Raw genomic sequence first — 10,204 nt, 5'->3', positions numbered from 1 at the left:
GGAATAGGGGCACAGATGCCTGAACCTTTAATTCATGTTTGGGCGCGTATGCATACGTGCGTTCGTATGTATATAGTTTTTTGAAGGTACGTGACTTGGTGGCAAGGGGCATTCGTCTCACAGTCGTAAGGTCATTAGTTCGACTCCCATTGGCGCTTTGTGTCGTTGAGCAAGATACTTCATTTCACGTATATATATATGGGGTGGGGTACGAAAACACGCAGTATTAACTTAATCTGAACCCTTGAGTTGAAACCGAAGCAATTACATCATGAAAGAGCTATTTAATAGAATAAAGTATCAAATTCATCTTATGTTGTGTCAAAACAACTGAAACCGATCTGAGGGAGATAACTCTGTTTCACCAATGGATTTGACAACAGAGATTCGTTCCGGAAGTTTTTGTTTTTAAAAAATAACTGACCGTCATTTTTTTCTCGTCTTCAGTTATAGAGAAGTTATGTGCCACTGTTAATTTGGGTTTGACTGGTCGCCTATAATGGTAAGCGTTTTTCTCTGAACAAATTAATCTGAATATTACTATTCTATTGTTTAAGAGTGTGTCTCTTTAGATATATTAGGTTGTTTCGCATGAAATATCGTAAATGAAAGGTAACAATAAAATGTTTCAGAAGTTTTAGGGAACTGATTTATTTAATCAAAGTACGATGTCTGTTCACTTATGACGTTTACCCAACGTTTCTCTTTGTCATATATTCCATCTTTAGTAGAAAGTGGGTTATACATCTTTAGATTGTATACCTGACTTTCTACTATAAAATTAAAGAAATTGACGGAACGCTGAACTCCAGACTAAACAACTCAAACAACATTTATTTAGGTGATAAACATACATATCTTTTAGTTATATATCTTTAGAGGTGAGAATAACGAGCTGTCGAGTATAAGACCGAAAGATGTACAGACAGCTTTAAACACACGTCCTTGCTCAATCGCTGGCCAGCGAGAAAGAGAATGAATTGAGCGGGAAACGCTTGCTTGTTTAATTTTACGCATGCGCAGGCGTTACTACACATCTTTAAAAAAAGATGGACTATATGACATCTTTTGCTGTGGTAGACTGTCCGAATGCTTCAATTACCTTTTCTCTATTTAAGAATGTTTTATTGCTTATGAAAAGCCCGAATTACTTAAATAAGTGATGATCAGTAGGAGAGATATCAGGGGATTAGGGAGGATGTTGCAAAATCTCATAATTCAGGCTTCGCAGCTGCTGATCTGTAGCTTGAGGAGTGTGAGGACTTGTATTGTCGTGGAGCAAAATTAGGCCAGCTCTATTCACTCGTCTGGGTTGCTTCTTTTTCAAATTCTCATGCAATTTCCTGGCAGCACGATGTTACTGTTACCTTTTTACCTTGCTGCAAAAATGAATAATGAATAACTCCCTTCGCAGACCACCATACAATAACTTTTTACGGTACAATGGTGGGGGAGTAATGTTTAGGTGACTCTCCTGCATCTAATCGCTGTCCTGATCTCCTGCTGTTGTCGAAGAGTATCCATTTCTCATCACAAGTAATGATTTGATGCACAAATGGTCTTTTTCCAGTCGAAAAAGCAATGAGGAGCACACTTTGAGACGTCTGTTTTTTAAAATCTCGTTCAGTTGATGTGGAACAAACCTATCTGTTTTCTTGACTTTTCCAGTTTTTTACAGGTGTCCAAAAACAGTTGTGTGAGATGTTTGGAGTTCTGATGAAAGTTTTCGAACCTTTGTTCTCGGATTTTGTTCAACCAAAGCCTTTAATCCATCATGCCGAATAACTGGTTTTGGCCTACCGCTTGGTTTATTTTCAAGGTTATCATCTCCTGTACAAGAGCTATGGAACTATAGTAGAAAGTGGGTTATGCATCTTTAGACGTATACCTGACTTTCCTACTATAAACTTAAAGAATATAACGGAACGCTGAACTCCAGACTATCAACTTAAACAACACTTTATTCAGGTGGTAAATATATACATCTTTAGTTCTTGTTGTTACAGCTTCTGTTGTTGGGACGTTGTTATGTAGGTGTGAGCGAGCTGTCGAGCGTAAGTCCGAAAGATGTAGAGAGACAGCTTAACACGTAAAGAGGCTGTCTCCAGAGTTCGAATGTTAGAGACACTCTTGACACGTCCATTGCTCTATGCTGGCCAGCAAGAAAGAGAATGAATTGAGCGGGAACGCTTGGTTGTTTAATTCTACGCATGCGTGAGACTACGCATGCGCACGGCGTTACTACAGAACTATCTCTGAACAGTTCTGATGTCAACAAAACCATTACCAAAGGTCCGCTTGATATTCCGTAGAGTTTCTGCAGCAGAATGACCCAGTTTGTACTCCTACGAGAAAATCACTCAACATAGTTTGATTGTTATCATTTTCATAAGATCCGTGGGTACGAATTTTGTATACCAATTCTGTTGAGAAAGAAAAAGAGTCAATATTAAATGCAAGGTATACATAATTGAGTTTTTAAATGACTGAAATAACAGGTAATTAAAAATGCGACATTTCATGTGAAACAACCTAATATGAACTACTGGCCAACACATACACACACAGACATACATACATGCTCGCCACGCAGGCACATACACACAAGTAAGTGGACAAATGAAAGAAAAGAGCTCTCAAAACACTAGAAGTTAATGCCTGAAAGAGACGGGCTTCTGTGGGCTCTGCGAAATTTTAAGCCGTATAGCAAAATGTTTTAACGAATTGGTATCAAAAAGTTCCCGAACTAGTTCTGTAGCACGCCAGTAGATGGTAGCAAACAGTTCTCTGCGCAGTGAACTAACAGCGATCTTCATGAGACAGTGTGCCGATTGACATCGCTGCGTTTAGTTCGGAAGTTGTAAAATTTGTGCTTTTATGATTACGTGTATGCTGTAGTCTGCGATTTTGTCATGGACAGGAACAAAGAGCCAACATGGAATTTTGATTTAACTTGGGAAGTCTGTTACAGAGATATTGAGCATGCTTCAGCAAGCTTACGGCGATGAGGCAATGGGTCGTACGCAAAGGTTCGAGTGACACAGGCAGCTCAAAAGCGGAAGAACGTTCCTAGAAGATGATGAGTGATCTGGAAGACCTGTAACACGAGGCATTATGCATCGAGAATTCGTGCCCCAGGACCAGATCGTCAATCAAAAGTTCTACTGCAACACTTTGAAGCGTTTGAAAGAAGAAATTCGGCGAAAGCGACCGGATCTGTGGAGCGCGGTGAGGAATTGAATTCTTCACGGCGACAGTGTACCGTCACCGAGCTCTCCTCATTCGTGAGTTTCTTGCTACAAACAACATGGTATTGCTTCCACACCTGCCCTATTCGCCAGATTTAGCACCGGGAGACTTCCATCTCATCTCCAAAATGAAAGTGCAACTCAAAGGTCGCCGTTTTAACATCGTTCACGAGAACCAGAACGAATCGCAGAAGGTCCTCTAAGTTTCTGTCTACCAAATTCACTCACAGGACATTGGTCGGTCTGAGGCTATAGCAAAAAGACATTTGCCCAAAGTGCTATGCAGTGGGATTGAACCCGGAACCATGTGATTGGGAAGTAATTTTCTTACCACACAACCACGTCTGCACCTATGTGTGTAAGCTTTCATTTTTTTTCTTTTCTTTTACTTGGTTCAGTTATTAGACTGCGGCCATGGTAGAGCACCGCGTCCAAGAATTTTTTTTAATCGATCCTAGTACTTATTTATTTTCAAGCTTGACTTTTATTTTATCATTCTTTTTGGTGAACTGCTACATTATGGGGACGTAAACACAGCAACGGCGGTGGGGGAACAAACACAGACACAATGACACGCACATGTGTAAATATACATACGTGTGTGTGTGTGTATATATATATATATATATATATAAAAACAAAAGTAAATGAGTATATGCATATATACGTACAGGTATGTGCATACCGACATCCACCTGTATGTATAGGTGCATATCTGGGTACAGGACATTGCACACAAACGTAGACGAGAACACACGAGCCACATAGAGAACATTCTACTTCTTCAGCTACCCACGTTTTAACACCGGCGTTTCGACGAGCTTCGGGCAGGACGCAACGTTAAAACGGCTCGTCCCATGGATCGCAGATTAAATCTGTATACGCAAATTAAATCTAGCCATGGAGGAATGTAGTGGCGGACGAAAAACAAGACAGGAAAACAAACAGAAGGCTTTACGGCCAGACGAGAAAAATTATGTGTGTATGAACGCGATGAGGCACGGAACCGAGAGAGACAGTGGTAGCGTGTGTTACTTGGCGAAAGCCAAGGAAGGAAAGGATTATTGACCGGAAGCATGTGACCATGCCGGTGTAAAGGGAAGAGAGAGAGAGTGGTAGAGGGAGAAAGAGAGGGAGGAAGTAGAAGAATGGTGAGCAACGAGAGGAAAAGAGAAAGAGAGGAAATACGAGGGGGAAAAAGGAGATACGTAGTAGTAACAGAGGAAGAACAAGAGGGGTAAGGCGAGATACGTAGTAGTACAGAGGAAGAACAAGAGGGGTAAGGCGAGATACGTAGTAGTACAGAGGAAGAACGAGGGGGGGGGAGAAAGGAAAGAGAAAGAGATAGAGTAGCGTCGGAGGATAAGTTTACGAACTACTTACAATTTTTGTGAGACGCTGCGTTCAATCATGTAAAAACAAAAGTAAATGAGTATATGCATATATACGTACAGGTATGTGCATACCGACATCCACCTGTATGTATAGGTGCATATCTGGGTACAGGACATTGCACACAAACGTAGACGAGAACACACGAGCCACATAGAGAACATTCTACTTCTTCAGCTACCCACGTTTTAACACCGGCGTTTCGACGAGCTTCGGGCAGGACGCAACGTTAAAACGGCTCGTCCCATGGATCGCAGATTAAATCTGTATACATATATATATACATGTGTGTGTGTGTGTATTGGCTCCTGTGCAGGTGGCACGTAAAATACACCATTCTGCCAACACCCATGCTAGCATGGAAAGCGGACGTTAAACGATGATATATATATATATATATATATATATATATATATATATATATATATATATATATGAAGGAAATGTTCTCTATGTGGCCTGTGTGTTTTCTGTATTCCGTTTATCATTTTGCCTACGTTTTTTTTTTTTGCTACGTCCTGTACCCAGATATGCATCTATATATACAGGTAGATGTAGGTATGTACAGACATGTACGTATATACGCATATACTCATTTATTATTTGTATATATATATATATGTGTGTGTGTGTGTATACATATATATATACGACACGGTCGGCCCGAGGCTATAGAAGACACTTACTCAAGGTGCCACGCAGTGGGATTGAACACGGAACCATGTGCAATCTTGTGTAAAAATTAATGTTTATATCAGGATGTAGAAATTTTATCTTATCTCGGAGACTGGCAGTTTCATCCTGTTTTTCTTCGTAAGTTTCACATCTAACGTAATTATTACCCGACTATCCTTCCATACAAACACCCAGTTCCGTTTCACTCTGACTGACAGACGACCCAAGTATACATTCACTAAACAAATTATGCTAATGCTGAACTTGCTCTTCCGACAATTATAGCAGGGAGTGTAACAGCGAGAGTAATTGGCTGTGATTGACTGGTATGTTGTTGTAGGCAATTGTTTGTTGACATAGTGGGAATAGTAAAGTACGTGTGAATGTGACTAGGTTTTATGATAGGAGTATGTAGAGGTGGGTCGGAGATACGGAGGTATTTTGGTTAAGAGCTATCTAGAGTGATTCTGTTTAACGCGCTGTTTTTTTTACCCAAGGGTATGATCCGAGGAAGATTTGGCTGCTATTTCTAGTTCTAGCAGGTCGAGCGACCGAGTAACGAGATCCTTGCTGATTCGTTGAATTAAATTCGACTTGATGCAGTCAGGATGTAACACGTTTATGAAGTCAGCTTGTCAGATTTTTGCCGTACAGGCCGCATAGACACATGCGCACGTACACTTACACACACACACACACACACATTCTCGTCTTTCACTCATACATTCTCGGACGATCATTCGTTTTGAGTACACAACAAAACGACTCTCCGTTGTCAACTGCGTACTTGTTCGGATGGACGCGTAAAAGAAGCTATTGGGTGTTTGTGCGTGCTTGTTCTATTTTTTTATGTATTTATGTGTATGGACTATAGATATAACAAAAGCAATGTCGCATTTTAAACTTGGAGAAAAAAGCCTTGCATATATGTTCTTACCTGCTACATGTGTGTATGTAAAATTTCGTTTTCTTTTTGGAAATTTACAGATTTTACACACACACATGTAGCAGGTAAGAACAAATATGCAAGCCTTTTTTCTCCAAGTTTAAAATGCGACATTGTTTTTGTTATATCTTCATTTCATACACATAAAAACAGAACAAGCAAGCACACACACAAGAACAAACACGCACGTACACCCATTAGTTTCCACTGCCACGTGTCAAACAGAACAAGCATGCAGTTGACAAGACAACACATGAGAGAAAGTTGTGGTTTAAAAGTACAGCAGGGTTCGCCACCATCCCCTGCCGGAGCCTCGTGGAGCTTTAGGTGTTTTCGCTCAATAAACACTCACAGCGCCCGGTCTGGGAATCGAAACCGCGAGTCCGCTGCCCTAACCACTAGGCCATTGCACCTCCACGGTACATAGTTACATAGACTCAGATTGCAGTATTCTAACTGTGGGCGACATTGGGGACTCTTTTCTCTTATCTGTTGCTCTTTCTGCAATTGTTACTCCAACAAAACATCTATGCATTCGCCCTACTTGTGTCAAATAGCAACCAAATCTCCTTCATATGATAACCTCCTGTGTTAGTATATCTCAGGCAACATGGTTGAATTTTAATAAGACAGTATGACAACGTCATTAATAGGATTGGAAGGAAGATGAAAGAAAATAAAACAAAATAACTATTTAAAATGCAATAAAGGTAGGAGTACAAGGAGGTTTAATTTTCTGTAAATAGGTTGATGGGTAATACAATTTTTTGAGGTTCACCAATATGAAAGCTTTATAGCTTATCAAAGTCTGAAAGTTTTAAAGGTCGTATGAAAGGTAATTCTATTTAAATTTATTATTACCTGTGTTTTAAATATTTGCTCATTAAAATCCATACTATAATAATGGATACGAAGCAGAATATATACTCTCTTTTACTTGTTTCAGTCATTTGACTGCGGCCATGCTGGAGCACCGCCTTGAGTCGAGCAAATCGACCCCAGGACTTATTCTATGGAAGCCTAGTACTTATTCTATCGGTCTCTTTTGCCGAACCGCTAAGTTACGGGGACGTAAACAAACCAGCATCGGTTGTCAAGCGATGTTGGGGAGACAAACACAGACACACAAACATATACACACACATACATATACATATACACACATATATATATATATATATATATATATATATATATATATATATATATACATATATACGACGGGCTTCTTTCAGTTTCCATCTACCAAATCCACTCACAAGGCTTTGATCGGCCCGAGGCTATAGTAGAAGACACTTGTCCAAGGTGCCACGCAGTGGGACTGAACCCAGAACCATGTGGTTGGTAAGCAAGCTACTTACCACACTTTCAAAATAATTATGGGCACTGAAAACCCCGTAAATTTGCTACGCTCTTATTTTGATAAATTCGAAGTCACTGTTTAAACCCATCTTATTTTTCGTAACTATTAAAACCCCATTATGAGTGTTGATATTGCTAGCCAGAGAAGAGAAGCAGCCAGGCTTCGTCAACAGGAGAGGCGAAGAAGATTGAGCAGTGGTCGAGGAGAAGCTGTAAAACAGAAATGCTGCAAAATGGAGAGAAGCGCAGGCTAACTTGAGCCAAGCACGACAGCTCCGAAATTTTACTACAGGGCCCTCAACAACATAGAGTAAGTAGCAAGGAAAGAAGAGGAGAAATTTTACATTAGAATGCTGAACAACATCGCGCAACCCGAGAGAATTTATCACAGGAAAGAAGAGAAGGACTATTCTAGATTAAGATTAAATTGTACATGTTCAGTATCTAAATAGGTTAACCAAACATTGTAATATTCATTTGTTATATGGAGATTTGCAGATTAATTATTTAAAACAAACAGTTGGGGTCAAGAGAGTGCAAGTATCAAAGTCAAGTATACATTTGCAATTTTTGCAAACACACTCAATTGTCCCTAAGCAGTTGCAGTGATATTGCTGATTATAACTATTTTGTTTCTAAACGTAACTGCTTGGGATTAGGAGAGTATAGTATCAAAGCCAGCAAAAGGGAGTACTCCGTCGGTTACAACGACGTGGGTCCCAGCTGATACGATCAACGGAACAGCCTGCTCGTGAAATTTAACGTGCAAGTGGCTGAGCACTCCACAGATACGTGTACCCCAAACGTAGTTCTCAGGGAGATTCAGCGTGACACAGAGTGTGACAAGGCCAGCCTTTTGAAATACAGGTACTACTCATTTTTGCCAGCTGAGTGAACTGGAGTAACGTGAAATAAAGTGTCTTGCTCAAGGACACAACGCGTCGCCGGGAATTGAACTCACGACCTTACAATCGCGAGCCGAATGCCCTAACCACAAAGTCACGCGCCTTCACATCAATGCCAGGTATGCATTAGCAATTTTTGCACTGGCTGCGAACACACTCAATTGTTCAGCAAATTTCGATCCTTTCACCTGCACAATTTTCCCCAAGAAAAAAAAAAAAATCTCGGATTTTTTTGCGTGGAATCAAGTACCCTGACTTCCTAATATGCTGCAAATCCCTTAATTTGGTTCGGAAAAAAAAAAAAGAGTGGAAAACCGGATATGGAAAGCAGACATTAAACGATAATGATGATATAATATATTGCTATACTATTGAAAGTTTAGGTAAACTTTGTCAATCACTCACTCTCTCCCCACACAAAAACAAAACGCATTAGTTACCGGATTTCGGTGCCAAAAATTGCAAAGGGCAAGTGCTTTAGTTTTTCAAATCTATTCTGTAATCTGGGATTATTATGTATTATATATATTATATCCAGTGATTCTAACAGGTATGAAAAAGATATTTTGCTTTAATATTATACTTTTACTTGTTTCACATACATACACAAACTCTAACGTGTTTTCTTGAGATGCATTCCTTATCATTCTTTATCTCTCCACTCACTTCCTTACCACTAACTTTCACTTATTCATTTCAAAATTCTTAGAATTTTCAATCTGATGTAATGCACACTCTTTCGAAAACGTATTTCTGCAAAATCTCATCTAAAAATGGCGATCGCTTGTATGCCCTTTGAATGCCCTAAAAATATGGGTAAAGAAAGAAACAGCAAAAAATATTTGAGAATGGTGGAGGTGGTTGGGATTTGACATTTCCGTGAGTTGCACCCCCACCCCACCCTGCCCTGTTTTCCGAACCCCAAAAGGGGTTTTGTGGCATATTAGGAGGTCACCGGAATTCATTCAAGGAAAAAAAAAAAAAATACAAAAAATAATTTCCAATGATTCTTGGATAAGGGAGGGGGTGTGGTGGGTGGGTCCGGTTTTCCAATCCACTTTTTTCCCCCCGAACAAAAAAAAGGGGTTTGCAGCATATTAAGAGGTCAGGGTACTTGATTCCGCACAAAAAATCCGAGTTTTTTTTTCTTCTTAGTGACAATCGTGCGGGTATACTTCCCAACAGAGGGGTGGGGGTGAAATTTCCCGTAACTTAGCCTTTCGGCAAAAAGAGACCGATAGAATAAGTACTGGGCTACCAAAGAATAAGTCCTGGGGTCGATTTGCTCGACTAAAAGGCGGTGCTCCAACATGGCCGCAGTCAAATGACTGAAACAAGTAAAAAAATAAAAGAGTATGTTCTTAACCACCTTCTCGTGATATAATTGTTACACTTTCAAACCACAATCTTGCACACATTCCGATGTTGAGAGTGTATTTATGTATTTTTTTCCCATACCAAGCCTAAACACAGACACAGGCACACATATCCCCACTCTCTCTGCCAAGTGGTCGAAGGAAACTGAAAGAGGAGTTACAAACACTCAAACTGTTTTGTTCTTTGAAAAAAACCTAACTCAAAACGAAACTATTTCAAAGCTGGCTCGCCTTCTCACGAAACATCAGACGAATAAAGAATACTGGTCAGGTTTTCTTCGAGGGTTTATTTATTAAAAG

At 39.9% G+C, this 10,204-nt stretch overlaps 2 long non-coding RNA genes across 2 annotated transcripts; one reads left to right on the top strand and one right to left on the bottom strand.

Annotated features, from left to right (window-relative positions):
- The first annotated feature begins 385 nt into the window (after positions 1-385).
- Positions 386-10,204, top strand: LOC149131339 (uncharacterized). The gene is made up of 3 exons (XR_016238064.1): positions 386-502; positions 1,669-3,606; positions 9,991-10,204. It is a non-coding gene; the product is annotated as an uncharacterized LOC149131339 (long non-coding RNA).
- On the bottom strand, positions 2,225-5,502 carry LOC128250593 (uncharacterized). The gene is made up of 2 exons (XR_008266621.2): positions 5,327-5,502; positions 2,225-2,423 (listed from the first exon to the last, which is right to left on the bottom strand). It is a non-coding gene; the product is annotated as an uncharacterized LOC128250593 (long non-coding RNA).

Source organism: Octopus bimaculoides, chromosome 23 (assembly GCF_046866305.1).
Source record: "Octopus bimaculoides isolate indiv1 chromosome 23, ASM4686630v1, whole genome shotgun sequence".
Taxonomy (NCBI): domain Eukaryota; kingdom Metazoa; phylum Mollusca; class Cephalopoda; order Octopoda; family Octopodidae; genus Octopus; species Octopus bimaculoides.
The sequence above is the reverse complement of the archived record's forward strand: the minus strand, read 5'-3'. Positions and strand labels throughout refer to the sequence as shown.